General features: G+C 34.6%; 1 long non-coding RNA gene and 1 other non-coding gene across 2 annotated transcripts in view; both read right to left on the reverse strand.

The window, feature by feature from the left end:
• Nucleotides 1–25,029, reverse strand: part of LOC138705697 (uncharacterized) — a 280,299-nt gene that overhangs the window by 199,817 nt on the left and 55,453 nt on the right. The window lies entirely within an intron of this gene.
• TRNAS-GCU (transfer RNA serine (anticodon GCU)) lies at nucleotides 478–551 on the reverse strand. The gene has a single exon. It is a non-coding gene; the product is annotated as a tRNA-Ser (tRNA).

Raw genomic sequence — 25,029 nt, forward strand, 5'->3', positions numbered from 1 at the left:
TAATATTAAAAAAAATAGCGATGTGCACTAAGGCACTACCTGCCACCTAGTGGCTACTCGCGCATAAGCCTTGATTGAGCAGGCAGTGTAAGCAGTCATAAGATGCGATCCAGTAGGCAGTGGCTTAAACACAATTGAAGACATTATTACAAAAACAGCCCTAGTCATTTTTAATGAAATTGGGTTAAGACCACATTTGCTACTATTTCAAATGTTTACAGACTCCAAAATTGACCCATGTCAGGTACAATAAACACAAGGATAAACACCAATTGTATGGAAATAGCTGGCATGTGTTGTTCTATTTATTTTTATTGTTCTCCAGAAAAATAGCAATTTTGACAAGGATTGTTTTTGTAATAATGTCAATTTTAAAGACAGCCATGTAGCATAGCAAAGTCAATGAAGAGTTTCGACTTTTACGCAAATCTAGCTTTCAGGTAGTAGCACCCTGTAAAGCAGGTTTGAATAAAATTGTTCCGGGGCCGGGTATCGATCCCGGGACCCTTCGCTTAGCGTGCGAACGCTCTACCGACTGAGCTACCCCAGGAACTACACACGACACCGTCACAATTTTTCCTTTATATCCACACAACTCACATGAGCTGACAAGACGCCAGAACTCAACTATGATTGCACACAAATGCTGTGTGACGTAAATTGTGGCTTTCTGTTAACGTACCTCCAGTAACGAATATATTACGCAAATCTAGCTTTCAGGTAGTAGCTCCCTGTAAAGCAGGTTTGAATAATTTCAAGGAAAAATTGTTCCGGGGCCGGGACTTCGACTTTTACCATATTACCTCGATATCGAAGCATTTGCGGACAATATTTTATTAGGAAAAAAATGTTTAATTACATGCCCTCTATCACATCCGAAAAGTAGGAATAATTATTCTGAAACGCCTTGTATGCTGAGCAAGAAACAATAACGAAGTCAATACAATAAGGGATTTTGCCGAAATTCCAGGATATTATTATGAACACGATCAAGAACAGTAAGTAGACTGTGTATTTCACTTAGCTGAATATAATTTTATTAGCAAACATAATAATTGTTGTTTATGTTATAAAAATGTGAGAGTTGTGAACTGCGTATTTGGTGGGTTATCTGAAATAGTGTTCTCCATTCCACGCAGACATAACCTCACTCCAACTTTCGTTGCTTATATAAATCTGAGGCAGATCGGTGCGGTGATAGGGTTCGAGACGGCTCTTTACTTCACCAGCGCGGTTTTCCTTCTCTATCTCCATTGCCCCCTTTTTTCTCTCTCTCGTTGCTTCGGCGAGGACGTGCTATGGCGTCTCCTAGCAACCGATCTGTGATAAGTTTTATTTTAAATTAAGAAACACAGTTTCCGCTCTTTAATTTTGAACGGAAATTGAGGTTCAAACCGACCCGATGCGTGGCGACCCCATCGGCAGAGCAGGGGAATTATATACTCAAGGTAGTCGGAAATTGTCACCTTAGACTGCTTAGAGTTTTGATTTTTTAAGCCAGTGGCTCCCAACCTTTTTTGACTGACGACACACTTTACTGAACGCCCACGATATCGCGACACACTTATTTGATTTTATTAATAGTAATAATAATAACATAATAACTAGTACATTTCTTCTGGACAAAAAGTTGGTGGGTAAAACTTGGACTCTCACTCTGAGAGAGGAACATAGGTTAAGGGTGTTTGAGAATAAGGTATTAGGAAAATATTTGGGGCTAAGCGGGATGAAGTTACAGGAGAATGGAGAAAGTTACACAACGCAGAACTGTACGCATTGTATTCTTCTCCTGACATAATTAGGAACATTAAATCCAGACGTTTGAGATGGGCAGGGCATGTAGCACGTATGGGCGAATCCAGAAATGCATATAGAGTGTTAGTTGGGAGACCGGAGGGAAAAAGACTTTTGGGGAGGCCGAGACGTAGATGGAAGGATAATATTAAAATGGATTTGAGGGAGGTGGGATATGATGGTAGAGACTGGATTAATCTTGCACAGGATAGGGACCGATGGCGGGCTTATGTGAGGGCGTCAATGAACCTTCGGGTTCCTTAAAAGCCATTTGTAAGTAAGTAAGTAAGTAAGGAACTTTGTGTAGGATATTTTATAGCGGATGGGGATGGGAATTTTGTCGTATTTCTAACCTCCTTTTCGTCCAACTAAGACTTTCAAGGTCTAAGCGGAATTCAAAGAAAAATTATATTAAAACATAGTTATTCACACATATTTCGGTTCCATGATGAAAAATGCAACAAAAGGTGAAAGATTAGTGGAACGGACAAAAAATTCTCTCTGGCACCGGGATTTGAACCCAGGTTTTTAGCTCTACGTGCTGACGCTCTATCCACTAAGCCACACCGGATTCCCAACCCGATGTCTGATCGAATCCTTTCAGTTTAAGTTCCACCTCTTGGGTTCCCTGTAGTTGCCTACCCTCATAGATGTATGACAGTGGCACAATGTCCACACTGAGAGGATTCGATCCGACATCGGGATGGGAATCCGTTGTGACTTAGTGGATAGAGCGTCAGCACGTAGAGCTGAAAACCCGGGTTCAAATCCTGGTGCCGGAGAGAATTTTACTCCGTTCCAATCATCTTTCATCATATTATGATGAAGCAGAATATCTGCACCGAAATATCATATGTACTTCTGTACATCATAATAATATATGCAACAAAAGGTGCCGGAACGCCGTTCCAGCGCGTTCCGCCAGAAAAAAAACACTGATAACAACTTCTATGTAGTGTTGTGGATAGATCTATGTTAACACGCAGTCGAAAATTCTAAAATAACAAGCAGCAACTTGAGTGGCATCAGAAAAAAAAAAAAACAAAGATATGTGTCAAAAATCCCAACTGGATATCGGATAAAAGATGTCCGATCAAAGGTTATCATTTTTTAAAACTCTCCTATTTAAATTAATGTGAAGTCTGCCCTTGGTGGATTGCACAGAGTTTCTTCATACGTGGCCTTATGGTTGAAAAACTGAACTGAGCATTGTTGCAGGTGTTCACGTTTCATCGGTAAAGTCTGTCTCAAAATAAAATGTACCATCAAATACTTCGTTGCAAATAAAAAACGCGTTGTAAAGAGACTTTCTGGATGGCATAAAATTTATTTTCAAAATCCAAAATTTCGTGAAACACTTCATGGAGCTGCGCGACACACCGGTTGGGAACCTTTGCTTTAAGCAGTTACTAGTCATGTGTAGCTATCAACACAGAAGGCTAAAATTGCGCAGTAATTGTGCTGTAAGTTATAACGTAAACACACAAACAAAAATATAATATAATATAATATAATATAATATAATATAATATAATATAATATAATATAATATAATATAATATAATATAATGTAATATAATATAATATAGAGTGAATCGGGGGGGATGACTATCGGGGGAAGATGCTTATTTCTTTGTAGTTTCACATTCTTCCAAGAGAGAATGCCACGCGCATGTCTTCATGATCACTGAGACAGTTGAATGTCTGTAGAGTGGAAGCTAACTCATTTTGCCACGTGTTCTTGTTGTGAGAAGAAGAAAAGCAAGAAAACAGCTCATTTTTCTGCTATAAAATATTTGCAAAGGTATGTTAAAATTTAATACATCCTTGAATTCGTTATAACTGTCAAACCTTTGTAATGGATATTGTAGTAAAGGTTCTAAAGTTTGTATTGTTAACAACCAACGACCTTGTTCCGGCATCTTAGGTTGCGTCATAGCACTAGGCATCTTACCCCGATACTTGGGGAAGATCACTTTTTTTGGGGGTAAGATGGCAACTTGTTGCAAGAGTTTTAGTTTTTGTTTTATTGCAGGGAATGTGTAAACATTATCTAAGATCCTCTGATAGAAGTCAGTGGATTGAGGACGGTCTTCAACTTGCGATGGAACATGTTATAACAGAGGATATGAACTGTTTTAGAGCATGACAAGCATACGGGATTTCTTACAGTACCCTTAAACGCCTCCTAAAAAGAATTATGACAGAAAATGTAATGGATTGAATTCATTGTGTGCAAGAAGTGATTTCACGAGTCTTGCACACGGCAATAAAATGTGTGCAATGACTGTGTTCCTAAGTAGTGATAAACGAGTGAGAAAGTGTCCATGAGCTTTAGATTAAGTCAATTTTGTTATGTACATGTATCAAACCGAGTTCATGTAAAATACATACATCAGTAAGTGTGTTAATTGCATTTGCCATCTTACCGACTACCGGGGAAAGGTGCCTACAGTGCAGATGAGAAGAAAACCTGTATCTATAAATAAGGTAATTAATGTTTTCTATTTTGTACCAAAAATATAGTTTCAAAATACCTTCCAGTCTTTGATATTTCAATATGAAATTAAAAACTAAATGAACAGCTTTCCATCAAAGAAAAAGTTAGGCATCTTCCCCCGATCCACTCTAGTATAATATAATATAACATCCAAAATACAATATTCCTGATGGTTCGAGCAGCGAATGCTGCATTTATTTTCTTGCACTGGCTACGATATTATTAAAAGTTTAAATCCTTTGAAATGGGTATACTAAAGATTATTTTTATAAAACGGTGAACCACGCTTATTCAAAATCACACAACCACCAACCACTTAAACTTTCCATGCAATTACAAGAATTCTACGGATATCCTGACATCTTTATTCGTTGCAGTTTGTATTGGAGGATATGTTTTTGTACGGCACTAGTTTTCGACAGAGTTGATTGGTGCATAAACTTTCAAAAGGTTTTAACTTTGACCTGACGCTATGGAAACTCCAATTCGCGATTTATAATGAAATGACCATAATGCGATTTACTTAACTTTACTGCGATATTACTAGACTTCACTTTAAACAAGAAAGTTTTTTTTTTTCACTAGATTGCTTTAGTTTTTACCTCCTACCTTCTCGCAGTAAAGGATAAAGTCACTTTATTTCTTCTTGCAGTCACCCTTTGACTAGCAGTTAATGACTTAAAACACGGATACGTAAAAATAAGAACATTACAAGACGTATAAAATGTAAGAAAGAGACAGGAGAAGGGACTGTAATGAGAGACGTATGGACGGAAACGAGGAAAAGCTGGGAAATAAGAGAAAATATATAGGTGAGAGACCAAAATTAGGGAATGCATTACTGGAATCCTTGACACAGAGTAGAGAAAGAACACGGCTTATCCCTCCCCTTTCTGTGATTCTCTCAGTCTAACGTGAGAAGTGTAAATTGTAGATGCAATCTCAATCTCTTTTATAGAAGTTACCTTGCTCTGTTTAGAGCAAGAGCAGCACAAGTGACGTCCGAGTTGTGACGTCACCTAGGAAGGCGTTTACCTCTCTCTTCCGGAGTTTAGAACACATTTGATACTTCGGTGAGGCACGCCCCTTCAGAAATCAATAATAATCTATAATTCTTCTCGGTAAAACAGAACATTCAACATTCATATGAGCTCAACTGTATTTAGGGCGTAGATTTGACGATTGATAATATTCATGATCATTCAATAAAATCAAATGTAGGAAACAGAAAACGGATGTAGGTAAATTCTCATTTTTAAATAGAACTATAAATGATTGGAATGACCTACCTGCAGCGGTCTTTGAGGGCTGTCCTTCCTTAAGGAGATTCAAGAATAACTTAAAAAGTTGTGTATAAAGTGCAAATTGAAATTAAGGTGACATTTAACATTTAATTTCCTTAAGGTGACATGTATTTATTTAGCCTGATGAGTTACTCCCTTGGTTTGAATTGTAATTTATTTAAAAAATAGCGTGTAAGGGGGCCTTAGACTACAGTAGAAATGTTTAGCTTAAATGTAGTTCTGTTTATAAGTATGCATAAGGGTGTAATTATCTGTCTTATTTGAACTGTTGTATCAGTGAAGCGAGGTGAGTCAGTGAAGTTATGGTTTTACAGTGCAGTGAATAGTTCCGATCAGTGATAATTTATAGCGTCAATGAAATGTGTTCTATAGTGTCAGTGAAATGTGTCCTAAAGTGTCAGTGAAATGCGTCATAGTGCCACTACAGTGAGTGAGATGAGAGTAAAGTGAAAGACTATTGAAACTTATGTAGGGCCTATACATATGTAATTATTGTGTTAAATTGTATTGTGTATTCTTATTGTATTGTGTATATAATTGTATTGTGTATTGTTTATCATTTTATTGTGTATTCTTTATATTGTGTATACCACTGCCACCGGGTGCTTGCCCACTTGCAGTGTAAATAAATACATACGTTATAACTATAACGAAAATAAGAAAAGTAATAATTAGGATCCAGATTTTGATGACATATCATTTTTTAATTGATAATTCACAGACATTGTTAACTTTCACAAAAATCCTGATCGTCAAAATCATATAAATGCCTATTTATTGAGTCATTTTCTTATTTTACGTAATTTCTTATTTTCTCTTTTTTAATTTTACATAATTATTTTGTCATTTTAATTCCCTTTGCATTATTATTTTGCCATTTTCACGAATTTACGCTGAATACATACAATATACAGGGTGGTTCACGAGGATTTACAGCCACTTTCGGGGCTTATTTTCGAAGACATTCTGAGCAAAAAATGTCATATAAACATGGGTCTTAGTCTCAATATTTTCAGAGTTACACTACTTTGAAGTTATTTTTAAAATACCATTATTTTTCTTTAGTATTAAGGGCAAAAGAATATTACAGAAAAATAATGAACTATTCAAAAGTGTAATTTCTTTAATTAGCTAGTATTCTGAAGCTAAAAATGTGTCGTTAATTCCCTAGTTGCTTCATACAGAATTTTTTTTTTTTTTCCGATTTTTAAATACAAAATGACATTTCCCTTTTGCATTTATCACAACAATTGTTACAAATCACGCCATTCTTGTAAATTCTTTAAGACTTTACGTACATTACGATGCATAATTAAACTGTAAAGAATCGAGTTCCTAAAGTCGTATGATTTGTAGCAATTGTTGTGATAAGTGCGTAAGAATGATGTCGTTTTTAGTTAAAATTTGAAAAAAAAAAAAATGTATATAAAGCAATTAACAACACATTTTTAGCTTCAGAACACTAGACGATTGAAGAAATTACACTTCTGAATAGTTTATTATCTATTTGTAATATTATTTTACTCTTAAAACTAAAGAAAAAGATATTTTGCAAACAACTTCAAATTAGTGTAACACTGAAAATATTGAGATTAGGACAAATGTTTATGTGGCATATTTTTGCTCAGAATGTCTTCGGAAATAAACTACATGAGTGGCTGTAATTCATCGTGAATCACTCTGTATATATAGTTGATTATTTAACGGCGTTGTATCAATTCCTATGTCTTATTGCATTTCGTACAGTCTTAGAAAAAAGTTTTGTCGCACTGATACTTCATTATAAGTCCCAGAAAGGAGGTAGTGCGCATGATAAGACATATAACGAAACAAAACTAATTTTATCTCAACTAGTCCCTCTCTTGAGACTCAGGTCGCACGTCCTCTGATCATGCGTATTGCCTCATTTCTGACACAAAGTATCTGTGCGACAAAACTTTTTTCCTAGACTCTACTGGGTGTTCAGTTCAAAATGTGTCATGGCTCGCTGTATGCCGTCATGTGGCTAGCCGATGAGCCTAGAAAATTCAATTTTCCTACACTTCCGCAGAGGCGCATTACCTGTGTACCAGAGAAGTTGCCTAGCAAGTACGGCGTTCATTCTGAAGATTACTTACCGATACGTACGATTATGCCGGTAGTGGCAGGAATGTGAACTGTTTGGAAACACGTGCTGAGGTGAGTTTTTTCTTACTGTCGGGATATGTGGAGAGGATTAAGACGATTACTTACGTATTTGTTGACACGACGGTCAACATGGACACGGAGTATTTGATTTGTATTGTGGAATGTTGCCTATACAACTGATGATAACACCCTACGTACGACTTGTCCACGTAAAACACAGTTCCAAAGAGGTTATGGTAGCACACAGACCGTACAGACCGCCATCTGTTGCTACGACTTTCAAGTTATACCGTACACGTTCTCAAGTTCAGATTGAACGCCTTGATTAATAGGCAACTTCTCTGACGTAAAAGCTGAAACTCGCTTCAGATCGCTGACTCAAAACAGTGACGTCATGACACACTTTGAAATGAACAACCAGTATATAAAAACCGATATATATTTAATTATTATTCACATAAAATAATATAAAACTGAAAGATGAGACAACATATGCTTGACAGAACTTTAATGTACCTGTAGCTTATAATCATACTAGAAACTTCGGTCCAAGGCTCTATAACAAGATAACAGATAAATTACCAAACATTCAATTTGCTAATGCTCCTTATTTAAAAAAACAATTAAAAGTTATTCTTTAAGGAGAAAATATAAAATTTCAATTACTGTTATATTTGTGTTTTTCTTTTTTTCCTTTTTCTTTTTTTTTCTGTTAATATAATACTTATCTTAAAATTTTGTGAAATGCCTCCTGAGCACGAGTATGTACTCTTTCTGGAGGTGCTAGATTGATTTTATATAAAAACAATATACATCTTCGTTCTAGGAATAAATTATTATATTATTATTATTATTATTATTATTATTATTATTATTATTAATATTGGTAGAGAAGTTTGGGAAGCAAGAGAGAAGATGATGGCCCTCCAAATATAAAATTTGTTACTCTTCCTTTCATGTTATATATATTCCATCATTCTTGCTGCGATGAACTATTTATGTACTCTTCTCACTGTTTGTTTGTTTATTTGTATATTTGTTTACTTGTTTCACACTAAACTATGAATATTGCATGTTGCCATTATCACGGCTAAAGATAAACTCTACAGCCCTGCATTAAATAAATAAATAATAAAAATAATAATAATAATAATAATAATAATAATAATTATTATTATTATTATTATTGTTTAGCGCCGATGAAATTGATGGTATTTGGCGAGATGAGGCCGAGGATTCGTCATAGATTACAGTCATGTTTCTTGTGTGCTTTTATAGCACAGAATTTATAACCATAGATAAATATATAATAGGATGCGAAACTGCGGTCAGCACCATCTGGCGGCAGGGGGCTCAAATAAGATGATCAGCGCCCAACGTCGTAGGTGGTGAACATTAGAACTACGTGTTGGGTACATTACCCATAGTTCTCTATTTATCCGTTCGAGATATTGCTCGAGGAGACAAAATGGCAGACAGAAACTTGCTAATAAGTGGACATAAAATGATACTACGTGTGTGTATAAGCAGTTAACAGTGATGTTTATGGACGTTGTAAAAATAGTGCTGTTGAATGTATTGTAAAGTAATAGTAATATAATAAATTGAACTATCTGAGTAGTTCTTGCAGACTTTTCCATTGCGCTGTACAATAAATACCCAAAGAATACAGTCCCAATTATCTAACCTTTTGCTTTATTTTTTGTCTCTGTCTGGTTATATTTTAATTGGGTAGTGTAAAATAGATTGTCACTTTTATCTTCCTGTTGGCTCCGGTAAGAATTTTCAGTAAAAGATGCTATGAGGAATAAAAATGTAATTTTTTTTATTTTAATTTGGATTAGTTTTGAATATCGATGAGGGTGGGAGGGAACACTTTCTGCACGGTTTAACATTTTCGTCACCAGGTGCGCTGCTAAATGCATGGAGTAATTAGTTACTCTTTTCGCTACTTGGTGCGTTGCTAGATGTAATAACGCCCCTCCGCCCAACAGGTGGCAGCAAGATCAATTTCTACAACAGCGCCTCTAGTATGTGTTACGGAAAACTCAGTAAGTTTCGCATCCTATTATATATTCATCCATTTTTATAACCTTTAAGCACAATTATATTGTACATGATTGTATAATAAAGTTTTTCTTCAATAAAAAACAGACGTTCAGTAATTCTTCACTCTGCACAATTTTATATCAGCTACGTGATAGAAGAAACAGATTTCACACGCGTTCTTCCTACTACAAATCACTACTCTTATCCGACTTTGAATTTCAGACCCAAAGTAAGTACAATAATCGTTACACTACGGAGACCACATTCGCACTGAGAACAGAAACATCCTGTATATCATGCTGGTAAACCTGAGTAATTTCGCAAACAGTTCCTGTGGCTTGGCATGATTTCCCATTTTTAACGCTTCACTTACACCATTTTTGCGTTGAAAGAAGAAATCAAATTACAACTTAATTAGCAAATAAAATCTATTAGCAGTGTTGCCGCTCCGCACGGCACCGATTGCAGCGCATACAATTTAATTAATTTTGGGGAGGGCCGTGGCAGAGGGCTCGACGGGGCCGTGCTGTCTGATAACAGGAGAGCGTAGCGGCGCGGAGGGGCACGCCCACCCTGTTACCTTGTATCGGCAGTTCTAATTAAATTCCAGGCTACGCGTGTCTTACCGGCTATCATATTCATTACTTGGCACCGCCACCCTATAGAGAAGTATTTACTTTCTGCTATGATCGCAAACTTCTCAGTCAATTTAATCACTCGAGTGAATCACCAGTCAATCCAAGTTAGTTCAATTAGTCCCCAGAGTCAAGCCCGTCAGTCCACTCACAGTAAACCGAGCCTGCAAATCCACCCAATTCAATCTGTCTAGTGTCAATCAGTCCGTCCAATCATTGAAGTCAGTTACTCAGTACGCTCATTCAATCTGTTCAGTTGATCAGTCATCACAATCAGTCAGTTCAATAAAACCAATACTCCACTTAGTCTACTTAGACACTCAGAAGACCAGCTAATCAATTCACTCAGACTGTCAATAGACTCAGTTTCATCAAAATATTGATTCCAGCCACTTCACTCAATCCACTCCAGTTCCAAATGAATATGGAACCCAACCATTCCACACAGTCCACTCAGTAAGTTTTGTAATAGACTCAGTCTCATCAGAATATCGATTCCAGCCACTTCACTTATGCTCTCACTCTGTCAATCTACTCCAGTTCCCACTGTATATGGAACCCAACCATTCCACACAGTCCATTCAGGAAGTTTGTCAATAGACTCAGTCTTATCAGAATATTGATTCCAGCCACTTCACTCAGTCCACTCACTTTGCCAATCTACTCCAGTTCCATGGAACCCAACCATTCCACACAGTCTATTCAGTAAGTTTGTCAATATACTCAGTCTTATCAGAATTTTTATTCCAGCCACTTCACTCAGTCCACTCACTTTGCCAATCTACTCCAGTTCCATGGAACCCAACCATTCCACACAGTCTATTCAGTAAGTTTGTCAATATACTCAGTCTCATCAGAATATTGATTCCAGCCACTTCACTCAGTCCACTCACTCTACAAATCTCCAGTTCCAACTGAATATGTAACCCAACCATTCCACACAGTCCATTCAGGAAGTTTGTCAATAGACTCAGTCTCATCAGAATATTGATTCCAGCCACTTCACTAAGTGTACTCACTCTACCAATCTACTCCAAATTCCAACTGAATATGGAACCCAACCATTCCACACAGTCCATTCAGGAAGTTTGTCAATAGACTCAGTCTCATCAGAATATTGATTCCAGCCACTTCACTAAGTGTACTCACTCTACCAATCTACTCCAAATTCCAACTGAATATGGAACCCAACCATTTCACACAGTCCATTCAGTAATTCTGTCAATAAACTCGTTTTATCAGAATATTGATTCCAGTCACTTCACTCAATCCACTCACTCTGGGAATCTAATCCAGTTCCAACTGAATATGGAACCCAACCATTTCACACAGTCCATTCAGTAAGTTTGTCAATCGACTCAGTCTCATCGAAATGTTGATTCCAGCCATTTCACTCAGTGTATGCATTATGTCAATCTACTCCAGTTCCAACTGAATATGGAACCCAATTATTTCACATAGTCCATTCAGTAAGTTTGTCAATAGACTCAGTCCCACCAGAATATTGATTCTAGCCATTTCACTCAGTGCACGCATTCTGTCAAACTACTCCAGTTCCAACTGAATATAGAACCCAACCACTCCACACAGTCCATTCAGTAAGTTTGTCAATCGACTGAGTCTCACCAGAATATTGATTCCAGCCATTTCATTCAGTGCACGCATTCTGTCAATCTACTCCAGTTCCAACTGAATATGGAACCCAATCACTCCACACAGTCCATTCAGTAAGTTTGTCAATCGACTGAGTCTCACAAGAATATTGATTCCAGCTATTTCACTCAGTGCACGCATTCTGTCAAACTACTCCAGTTCCAACTGAATATAGAACCCAATCACTCCACACAGTCCATTCAGTAAGTTTGTCAATAGACTCAGTCTCAAGAGAATATCGATTTCAGCCACCTCACTCAGTCCACTCACTCTGTCAGTCTACTCCAGTTCCAACTGAACATGGACCTGAACCATTCCACACAGTCCATTCAGTAAGTTTGTCAATAGTCTGAGTGTCATCAAATTATTGATTCCGATCACTTCACTCAGTCAATCTATTCCAGTTCCAACTGAATATGTAACCCAACCATTCCACACAGTCCATTCAGTAAGATTGTCAATAGACTCAGTCTCATCAGAATATTGATTCAAGCCACTTCACTCAGTCCATTCACTCCGTCAGTCTACTCCAGTTCCAACTGAATATGGACCTGAACCATTCCACACAGTCCATTCAGTAAGTTTGTCAATAGTCTGAGTGTCATCAAATTATTGATTCCGATCACTTCACTCATTCAATCTATTCCAGTTCCAACTGAATATGTAACCCAACCATTCCACACAGTCCATTCAGTAAGATTGTCAATAGACTCAGTCTCATCAGAATATTGATTCAAGCCACTTCACTCAGTCCATTCACTCCGTCAGTCTATTCCAGTTCCAACTGAATATGGACCTGAACCATTCCACACAGTCCATTCAGTAAGTTTGTCAATAGTCTGAGTGTCATCAAATTATTGATTCCGGTCACTTCACTCAGTCAATCTATTCCAGTTCCAACTGAATATGTAACCCAACCATTCCACACAGTCCATTCAGTAAGTTTGTCAACAAACTCAGTCTCATCAGAATATTGATCCCAGCCACTGCACTCAGTCACCTCACTCTGTCAATCTACTCCAGTTCCAAATAAATATGGATCACAACCACTTCACAGAGCCTACTTAGTAAGTCTGTCAATAGAGCCAGTCATATCAGAATATTCATTTCAGCCAGTTGACTCCGTGAATCCATTTACTATAGTGAATAATTCAATAGACTTAGTTTCACGAGAAAATTAATTCCAGTGCGTCCACTCAGTCAAAATAACTCAATCCTATAAGAATACTGATCTCAGGCAAATGCACAATTCATACACTTAGTCCGCCAATCGACTTAGATGCAATAGAGTATTAAAAAAACACCATCTGCGACTTCGTTCGCCACTAGTGACACTATGAGCTTTCAATGACTAGAACACGAGCTCAATCGCCTGAGTGACAGGCTGGACTAAGCCACAGTAAGAACAAGACAAAACTTACATAGTCATATATTTTTTGCAGCGTGCAATAATTAAATTATTTATTTTATTACCAATAAGTTTACTGTTTGTACCTTATTTTCTCAGACTATACGTGCGGAAATGAGATTATTTAGCCTAGTATACTGTGTAACAAAATAATAAAGCGAAGTCTGTCAGTTTATACATTGCGTAAAGAAAAGATATGTGTTAACTCAAAATGTAAAAGTGTCTGCCTAACTACACACTGTGCTCTTCAAGTGAATGTATGTAATTAAATTAGTACAAACTCCCATTATAGAGAGTGCTCTGTAACAGGATGTCCATAGCTTGACTACGTGTTGTGGGGATTATTTTGAGTAACAAAGCCGAAATCAACATGGGTCTCTCATCAGAGTAGGAATGAATGTTCATTATGTTTTAACCTCCTGACTCCTGAGGCAATTGTTGTTTTATTTTTAAAGTTCAATATAATTCTGCACTTCAAAACAGTCACTGACATGAGAAAAAATGCTGAAAAAATTCTGCAGGTTATAGCTGGACACAAATGCAGGTATATTATACTATACTTCGAGTATCTGCACATATATCTTATATCATAATCCTGTATGAAGTATGGTATAGTATACTATACTTTCAGAACTCAGAAGAATATTAGGTTTTGATGTTAATCCTTACAGCATGCAGCTCTGTAATACGATAGCCTGATATTGTTTATAGGATTATTTTGTGTACAATGTATAGCTGTTCATGTATTGTAAATATTTGAAATATTTTACTATTTATGAAAACCACCAATAGAACCGATTTTGTTGGATATGGGAATAACAGTTGGGTTACGACTCTATTATTTGTGAATGGGCACGTTGTAATAGCTCAAGATCGTGCGATTGTCAAGTGTATAATAATTAGAAAGCTTCTGGGAGCATTGGAGATAGAACGATAGAGTGAATATAAAAAACGGCATATTTTTTACAATATAGTATAGTATAGTATAGTATAGTATAGTATAGTATAGTATAGTATAGTATAGTATAGTATAGTATATATATTTTTAACCTGGTAGAGATAATGCCATCAGGCCTTCTCTTCCCCTCTACCAGGAGATTACAACTACAATATTAAGAATACAATTACAATTAATATTAAGTTTACAAATACAGTGAAAACCAAAGTACTAAAAGATTAACTGATTAATAAAGGCTAGACAGTTTATTCTAGAAGTTAAGAACAAAGAATGTTTTTTACTTAAGTAAAAGTTAAACCTAGTATAATAAAATTACATAGTGATGAAATTATCGGATATTGAAATATGTTGTGCTGGAATAAGAGAACTATTTATAAGAAGCCATGTCTGAACGAGTCTCAATTACTCACCAAATGCCTAGTAAGTTTGTGTTTGAATTCAATTTTATTTTGACAGTCCCTGATGCTAGCAAGTAGCGAATTCCAGAGTCTTGGCAGGGCTATTGAGGAAGAGGAAGAGGATGGTACTGTTAATATTGTTTCATGGCGAGAGCGTGTGTTCAGATTATGGTGGGAAGAAAGGTAAGTGAAGCGAGATGACAGGTACGAAGGAATAGAAGAGTTCAATATTTCGAAGAGAAGGAGAAGTGAATGTAAATTTCTTTTCAAGTTTTAGCCAACTTACAAGCAAAGGAAGAAGGTACCATCAAGCAGTGGTGTACGCAGAATTTTGTCAAGGAGGAGGGATCATTATTAAATTATTCTTTACAAAACTCACATTATTGGCATTTTAAATGTTGTGTATTATTATTATTATTATTATTATTATTACCAGCTGGTTTTCACCGGGGGATGTGAACGACAACATCGTCACGTTGCTGCTGCAAAGAAACACTCTGCCAAAGTTAAATTTTCATTAACCTCGACAGGATCACTACGCGACTTTTTGCTAAAAATTTGTAAAATTGAGTTTTGCGGTCGCTAAGACATATCGAAGAACCCGGAACGATAATGTGAAGTTAATATTAAAAATATGAACTGTGAAACTCACAAGACGTTAAACAAACGTTTCATAATAAAGTCAGAACTCAAACGAATGGGTGAATACCGCTCTTAAAATGAGTTTAAAATCCACATTCCACAAAATTTAACATCTGGACTGCAGAACATGTTTACATTAAGGGATCATGTACACCACTGAGGATAAAAAAAACTGTCATTTTTATATTTTTATATCTTTGAAAGAGCTATCCTCTTTAGTTTAGTGAACAATTTAATAAACCGTAAATCATTAAAGGTAAATTTATTTTTAATTCTAAAATTTGTTTAAGGGGAGTGGGTGCGATTGAAAAATTTGAGTGCAAAAGTTTAGTTCAGTATTTCTGTGCTTTTAGTGCTCAGAGTGGAATAAAAATTTCCATGATTATATAATCAATAATTCTGAATTCAGTGGTATAAAAGACAACAAATTAGTTCCGTATCCAAGTCCAAAAGAAAGACCGTAACTGATAACCGGCTTTTCACTTTGCTCAGTGTACTTCAATATTCAGGTGCACATTACTTCCTATAATCTTCACTCATATATCTTGTAATTTGTTAAGTTGTCTAGTAATGTATATTGTAAATTCTAAAGCAAAATTTAGTTAAATATTTCACCCCTAGTGAAACAGAAACAATATTGAACTTTGTTTAACATTTTTTGAAAATTTTTTCAATGCATATATCTCTTTTCTCGTGTCATGAGCGTAAGATTCTTAAACCCATAGGTCAACTATATAGAACGCAGGTTGCAGAAAACACTATCAAAATTTCATGTAAATTGATTCAGTAGTTTCAGAAAAAAATGCATTTAAGTTTGAAAAATCTCAACTTATGGTAAGCTGCATTTAAAAGAAAAGAAGGACGTATGAATTTTATGCACCGCCAAATTTAAAGAGGCCATTTAAAGGGCTTATCCGCAGAAATACCCCCACAATATTTAAGTTGCTTTAAAGAGTAGGTTTTGTACTTTTCTTTAAAACACAAAATAAAAAATCAGATTTTTGACCTCTAATCACTACCTGGTTCCCTTAATGATGTAGAAGGATCATGTAAGCACTACACCAAATTTCAGAATGAAAGGAGTTGAGACTAGGAAAAAATAAATTTTTGAATTTTACTAAATTTACGCAGGCCAATGGTGTAGGGTAAAGGTTGGTAATACTGTGATACGACCAATATTGTGATAGTTCTTTTTGAGAATTTATTACAATTTTACTCAGCGAGAGAAGGACCGGTTTTGTGAAGGAACATTCTCTTAATACGTTGAGGCAAAAAACCGATCTTCCTCTCGCTCAGTAAAATTGTAATAAATTATCAAAAAGAATTATCACAATATTACTGATATCACAGTATTACCAACCTTTACCCTATATGACTCCTTAAGTATTACATTTCCTCCAATCAATTGTTTTTCCTTCAAGAACTGTTCAATTAAAACAATCTTGTATGCCTCGCTAGTGAAAAGACTGGCAGTCAGCAATATTTCTCGTCATAAGGGGTTAAGTACAGCTTACAGCAGTAAAATTTTGGAAATATTCAATATTTTTTTCCTCCATTACTGTATCTTGTATAATAATAAAAATTAGTATGTGTAAAACACTGTCCTTCTACTATATGAAAAAAAATATTTTTAAGATTACAAACGAACTAGTGGCTTGTGCAGCAAATGCTGCTGCAAACTAAGTTCGTTAGACGTTCAAATAAAAATTTTTCAGATTTATTTTCAATGAAGAATACTTGTCTTTTTGATAGTTATTTGCTTCCATAATAATAAAATATACTTCCTCTGAATGGATTTTTTTTAGGCCAAATACTTTTTCTTGAACCTATCCAACTTCAGTTTTTGAGTTTCAACGCGAAAACGCAAGTATCAATGTCAGGACGATAGCAGTAGCTATTTCAGGTCATTGTGGATTGTAGGCAAAAGTTAAAAAAATGTCAGGTTTGCTAAGCTCTTGAACAATAGCATTTTCGTATAGCTGCTGCATGTAGAACTTGAAATGTAGAGCGTAAAATCATTTTATCCTACTAAGAGATCTTGCTGAAATGATCTGGAGAGTACACAATTTTCTAGGCCTCTTATTTTATCACTAAGTAATACCTTTTAATCTTTCCTTAGGAACTGTAATATTTGCGCTCTCTCGAGCCATTACTGAAGACAATGACACAATATCAATATCTACACTACACCGCCATTAAGTATATGAAAAAGACCTAACCCCACTGGGATAATAAGTATAAAAATATTTTTAATAACAATATTATTATCTTACTTAAGTTTTGTATTTATATACAGCAGCCACTCAGTAAATTATAGAAATGAAGATCTAAATTAAGATATTCTCTACATTTACTTACATAACCTCAAAACGTTTCAATTTCATGTCATCAATATAGCATCAATATTATGTACAATTAATGAAAAATAGACGCATCATCTTATTAACTATAATAATATTTAATTTCTAATGGTAATAATGTCATCAAACCACCTGAAGTTTCGTAGATTTGAATATCCAGTACACAGCTGTACTCAGAAAATTATACACTGCAGAATCAGTTTTTAATAACAAATTGAATTGAGCTCTAAATATGTCGGCAATCCTGCAGGTCATGGCCTTCGTGTAATAGCCTATTGTTTATTGTAGTGTGTGTTTTGTTCTGAAATTCAATAAAATTAGTTCTCAAAACTGACAACAGGTGGATTTTGGAAAATAGGAACATTATGTATGAAAATTGACATTTCACTGAAAACTACTACTTTTCCGAAAAACTTTGGATGCCAGGCATGAAAATGAGGGGTCACTTATTAAAATCCGTTCAGCCGTTTTCCCGTAATTTCCACTACCATTTCAAATTATATATATATATATATATATATATATATATATATATATATATATATAGATTATTTACATTTTTTGTACAGTGATGAAGCGTTTCCCACATAACTAAAAAACTATCCAACATTCTGTGATGAATTTTTTTGTGTGTATTTATGCATGTCATGTCTACAATATGATTCAAGATCACTTCTCTACCTTTGATAGATTGTCTTATAAAAAAATAAATAAATTTAAAAAAATGTTCAAATATCAGTATTTTCTTCTAACACAAAATAAAAAAAGAATATTATTTATTAAGGAATGTAATTGAAAGAGCATGATATTGTGAACATGAATTTCAGCAATACCGGTAAAATAAAAGAGAGAAAACATGAAAAAGTTAACAAGTTTATGTGTTATGAGGGAAACGCTTCATCACTGCACAGTGAACTGCCACCATTATGAATTTTGAAAAATAAATATAAATAATTTTTTTTTAATTGTAGAAATATTTTTTTAATATAGCAGAAGGACAGTGTTTTACACATACAAATTTCCATTAGTGTATAAGATACAGTAATGGAGGAGAAAAATGTTGGATATTTCCAAAAATGTTACTGCTGTAAGCTGTACCTAACCCCTTAAGGAAGACTTTCAAGCGAATATTGAACAGTAGAGGGTTATTTCCAGCGAATAGGGATTATATAGAATGGACACTGAGCGAATTTTCCTGTGTTTTGTTTCTCTGTGCGCCGGCGTTTAGTTCCACTTTCAAGCGCTAGAGGTTAGTGTAACCGAGCACATGCTATGATACAAATTGAGTATATAGAGTTGAGACACAGGATTCAAACATCGCCTACCTTATTGCATAATCCAGTAACGTTTTGCTTGAAATAAATTCAAATTAACAGCTTTTCCTTATTTCTCAGTGACAAAATAGTCGTAATAATTTTTTATATTTTATATATAATAAATTAATTATAAAATAATATAACACATTATGAAATTACGTATACAATTCGCTTAATATTTGTATACAATATATTATAGGTATATGGTTTTACTTCTCATAGGAGTTTTGTTTTTCCATTTTCAGGGCTATCAAATCATTACATATTTTAATTGTTGTTGGGGCCAATGTCTCAACTCTCATTATAAAGGAACTCTAGAGTCTAGACATTAGAGTTAACCACTTCCCTGATTAACTCGAGTTAACTGGGGTTGCTAACTTGTGTCAAAATTTATTAACCCAAGTTAACTCGTTTGAGTCCCATTTTCGCTGCTAAGGATTATATCCCGAATATATACGTTCCCATCCTTCCATTAACCTTTTCCTGACTAAATGGCTACAGAAGTTAGTGATATTGCTACATATGGTGGTGTGTTTTGTACTTCTTCCTTGCGAGTGGAATTCTATGCTCATATAGCATTCACACACAGTAGTGAGTAGATGCTAGTTAGTTTTGCTGGTTTCTGTTTGTGTTTTGTTGTGCTGTTTTGTGTTAAGATGGGTCAAGTTAGTGATTCCGAAACTTTTGATCAGGAATATATTCCTGTAGAAGTTTAGGAAATGAAACATCGGTATCAGAAGACAAAGTTATAGACCAACAAACAAATTCAGATCAGTTGATGTCGCGTCTTTTCGACAGTGGCTTGAATAGAAGACATCTGGCACCACTTCTTCTGCACCTCCGAGGTCCCCATTCCCTGAAATTTTAACATTGTTTCTGATAACGATAATTCTCAATTTTTTTAATTATTCTATGATAATGACCTTATCAACATTATATTCGAGGAGACGATTCGGCATGCTAATACTGTAAGTGTTCACAGAATGCTGAAAATAATTCGATCAAATTCGACATAAGAGCAGATGCTACTATCCGGAATACAATGTGCCACTGTGCGTAAAACCCTGCTTTCGGGTCTATCACACGACAAGCAACATTTAACGCCTTGATAACAGCACTGGTATTGTACCTCATAAATTAATCCATAAAATAACATAAGTTGGTAATTAGTTCAGGAGAAAATCAAAGTGGGACAACTACCAGAGCTGGAATCAAGGTGCACGAGATAACTCGGGATAATAATTCAGGTATGAATGTATGTCCATTTCATAGTCATTTTTTATGTATGTAAGAAAATTAGTGATGTACAGTGATTCTGTAATATTAAATGACCTCTATACAAAAATAAAAAATATGACACTTTTTTCACAAAACTGGTAAAATATATAGTAAGGGAAGAGGTTAATGATGGATTTATTATTTCATCGGTCCAATTTATTTTATTTGAGTACATAATGTACCTACATGTATTAATTTTATGTGTTATATTTTCGCTGTGTCGACTACTAGCTGGTGTGATGTCAGTGCCAACTCCTGGGAGAAAGCAGAATCTCACGCTCAAATTGGTTTGAAGGTCATTGAAATCAGTCCTGCTACATCAAAGGTATCGACGCAAGTGTCCATACTGTATAATTATCTATACGCTGTTATTTCTGTACATTTATGATGTATGAAAATTGCAAATGTAGCGGTAATAATACAGTGTAATGGAAACAATGATAATAGTAATAGATTTTGAATGTAACGATTATCAGTATCATATCCTGTTTGCCAAGAATTCATATCCGCATCAGTCAGAAGGAACCAGTGCATAGGACAGGAATTTCAGTGATCACAACTAGACTGATGTTGCAAGCAATTAAAAGCGGAATCGATACTTGAAATTAATATCTGTGGTCTTCAAATGGCCGTATCCATTGGACGCTGTACTAATGGCCACATTGCTTTGTTAAATTGAATGAGAGATATTCGGAGCAACAACAAATCAAACGCAAATATTCGTAATCGATTCTTTTTTGTTTCATTTGTTCCTAGCAGTCTTTTTTTAACACTGTTTCTATAGATTCGTCAGCTTTACATTTATAAAATACAACTCTATATGCGGTCACTGTGGTTTTAATACACAAAATAAAACAAGAGACATTAGATTTTGTCTTTGATAATATATAATATAACGTATATCATACGTTAGTAATGGCCAGTTTCTCCAAGAAATGTTTAATTTATTTTTAAAGTTTTCTTAATGTATTTTCCATTTCTTCAACATTATTTTGTTTAAAACAACCAACACTTCATTATAACAGTCGTTAATACAGGGACATCATTTTATTTTACTAACATTTTAAATATTAACCTGACTATACCTTTAGAGAACCGGAAACACAGTTTGCTACCCCCTTCCACGACGGGAGTTCGATGATTCTGGCATAATATACAAAAAAATCACTCTACTAGGTATAGGAGAGAGGAAAAATAGTTCATCCATTTACGTAAACTAGGAAATATCGCAATTTTGAGGGCGATAATTTTCATTAGGTTTCTGTTTAATCTTAATATAGTATTGTATTAAGAATAAGTGATTTTACTCACGAAGTGAGTTACCCATGCGAACGTATTCATTATGCAGTGTATATTATAATGTCTACAGCACATTAGCGTACAATAAAGGGAAAGAAGTTAAATTGAAAAATAATCATAATATGAATATTTAAACATATTTTTTAAAATGGTGGCCGTTCATTTCGATACAGGCTTAAGTTCTTTTGTGCATATTATCGCACTATAGACTATTGCATCTAATTCCAATTGCCAGTTTCGTCCTTCGTACTGGTAACTCAAGTTGAAATAATTCTGTACCTACTCTATAAAAGAGTACCTTACGTACTGTAAATTCAATCTGCACTTCTGCCCGACCCGCACAGATAAAATTACTCAGACATGCTATTTACTGTCCGTCCAAGTGATTATGCCGCAGGATCGTAGAAAGGAGGGAAATCACGTGACAGTTAATTACTTAACGAGGCCCTTTTATTTAAGTTATTTTAAACAGTTGTATAACGTTACGTAAACGTCCAATTCCTAACAGAAATTAATGTTTTCAGAAAAGAGCTAAGACGCCCAGCTTTTACAGAGGGGCCAACAGAAGCAGGTAAGGGAAATCGGGATGCGACGTAGGCAAACGGACAGTACCTGTGCGAAAATATGATTCAATATTGAAAGCTCTTTCGTCACTGGAAAAGGCGAACATATTTCTGAAACGTACTATACTCACTCAGTGCTGTTCACTATATGCGGCCTTGGTTCTGTGTGGAGGACAGTTGGAACTTCATTAGTAGAAGGGGTGGGAGTGAAGTACATTAAAAAACTCAGGTACAATAAAAATTAAAGTAAAAATAAAATGATGTCCCTGTGCTATTTTAACCACTCAATAGCAGTTGGTAATGATTTTGTACATGTAACGAAATTTTTTATTGGCTGATATTATTCTTTAAATTCTGTATTATAGAGTAAGTCATGAAACATGTATAAAATGATAACCTGGTACAGTAGACCATGATCGATATAGAAGAAGACAAATGAAAGTTGGAGGTTGTTTACTATTGAATAATATTATTACAAAGTAAGGTTATAGTACTAATGCTAATAATACTGTAATTATATGACTTCTCAAAGAAGCAATTTTTGCTGAAAGCTTTTTAATATAATACTCACTATGTGTTTTGAAGTACTTTTGACATTGGCTATAGTTAGTTGGAAAGAGCCAGTATCATAGAATCAAGAGTAAAATAGTAGATGCTGAATTGGAATAAGTGATTCTGTTTGTAGGATATTCAAGTCTGGTTTAAATTTCTTGTAAAATTTTGAGGCCTACTTATTTTGAAAATCTATATTGTCACAAATTGAGTATCATGCATAGTATATAAACGAACATTCCTAGTTATCTAATCTAGTTGAGATTTCACATTTTCTGAATATTTAATATACAGTATCAAAATAATAGCTCAGTATCAAAATAATAGCTCAGTATCAAAATAAGCAGCCAGTATGATAATCAGTTTACTTTTGAAGATTATCTTCCCTATATTAGCATTTCAAAGTGTCTTTTAAATTTTATGTTATCATCATTCACGAAGCATTCCTTAAAGAGAGACATAAAGTATTATTTTCACAACTTCTGTTTGAACAGCTGTGGTATCATCTGCCATATTTAACTATCTGTCAGATGAGTTAACTGCTTAAAATCCTACATTTATGGCCAGTTTATGCAAGTAATGTTTAATTTTGCTTAACGAATGTTAAATAAACAGTCTGTTTATTTTTAACGCTTTGTTAATGTATTTTCCATTTGTTCAACATAATTTTGTTTAAGATAACCAACACTTAACTATAACGTCTGTTAGCACTATTCTACTCAACAGCAGTTGGTAATGATTCTATACATGTAAGACAATTTTTGATTGGCTAAAATTAATCTTTAAATTCTATATTATAGAGTGAGTCATGGAACTTGCATAAAATGACAACCTGTTATAGTAGGCCACACTCCATAAACAAACAGTAGACAAATGAAAGTTGTAGGTGACGTCGCTGATAATAATTACAAAGTAAGGTTATATTTCCTCATTGCTATTATGGATACGAAAGAAATAAAATAACACTGGTGTATTTAAACAGTCCAAAGTATGTTTTAAATGTTATATTACCAATCATATGCTAAAAATTCCTTACAGAGAGACACAAAATATTAATTTCGCAACTTCTGTTCGAACAGCTGTGGAGACATCGGCCATAATTAACTAACTGTTAAACGAATTAACTGCCCGAAATGCTACATTTAAAACTAGCCGTACCCGTGCGCTCCGCTGCACCCGTTAGAAATAAAAATAAAGTAATTACATAATTAAAATAGGACATTTGATCCAGGGAATATTCGTGTTTGATAGAAGGATAAATCGTTTATTATGTTACTTAATTTAAATTATATTTAAATAATTAAAATGGAATCATTTTGGTCCAGAGAGCACTCATTTGGTGCAATGACAATCCCTTTAACATGTTTCTTAATTTTTATTACATGCATCCATAGTTCAATGAACATTGACATCATTTACATTTAATGTGTATACTTTATTTTACTTGTTATATGTTTCCATTGAATTATGGTAATAACTTAATTTTAACTCTTGTTTTCTACGTATTCAGTAAATGGCGCTTGGCCCACTATGGTTCTGAACCCTTCAAATAACTTAACTTAAATTATATTATATTATATTATATTATATTATATTATATTATATTATATTATATTATATTATATATTATATTATATTATATTATATAAAAAGTGTGTTGATAACGGATGTACCCCGATAAGTAAGTTTTCAATTTTTTATGGGGGCTCTTGAATCTCAGGAGGAACAAATTTTATTTTACAACAGGGCAACATAATCTGTTTGGCTCATTACCCAAATTTTTTGCATTGCATTTAATGCATATGTATTTTATGTATTTTAACTCGATTCAATTGAGCATAGTTAAAATTTGGATTATAAAATAATGAAATGCTAAGCTGACATATTATTACTGCATACTACATCAATACACTCTCGTTGTTCGTTGTTGTTAAGAATTATTCTCTGAGATGAACATTATTTTAAGAAATACAGGAAACGAATACACAGAATAGCCTATCAAGTTTTCTGTGCATAAGAAGCTATGTTAATCTTACCTGTCCTCAATTCACTCAGAAGTTACTGTAATAACATTATAGCATTATGTTCATACAGAGAAACTACACTTTCCAATGGTGAAATAATAATTAATTATACAAATCGGTTAATTTAGCTTCCGATATTGCTTCATACAAACACAGAAACATTTTCTGT

This window comes from Periplaneta americana, chromosome 9 (genome assembly GCF_040183065.1).
Source record: "Periplaneta americana isolate PAMFEO1 chromosome 9, P.americana_PAMFEO1_priV1, whole genome shotgun sequence".
Classification (NCBI taxonomy): Eukaryota; Metazoa; Arthropoda; class Insecta; order Blattodea; family Blattidae; genus Periplaneta; species Periplaneta americana.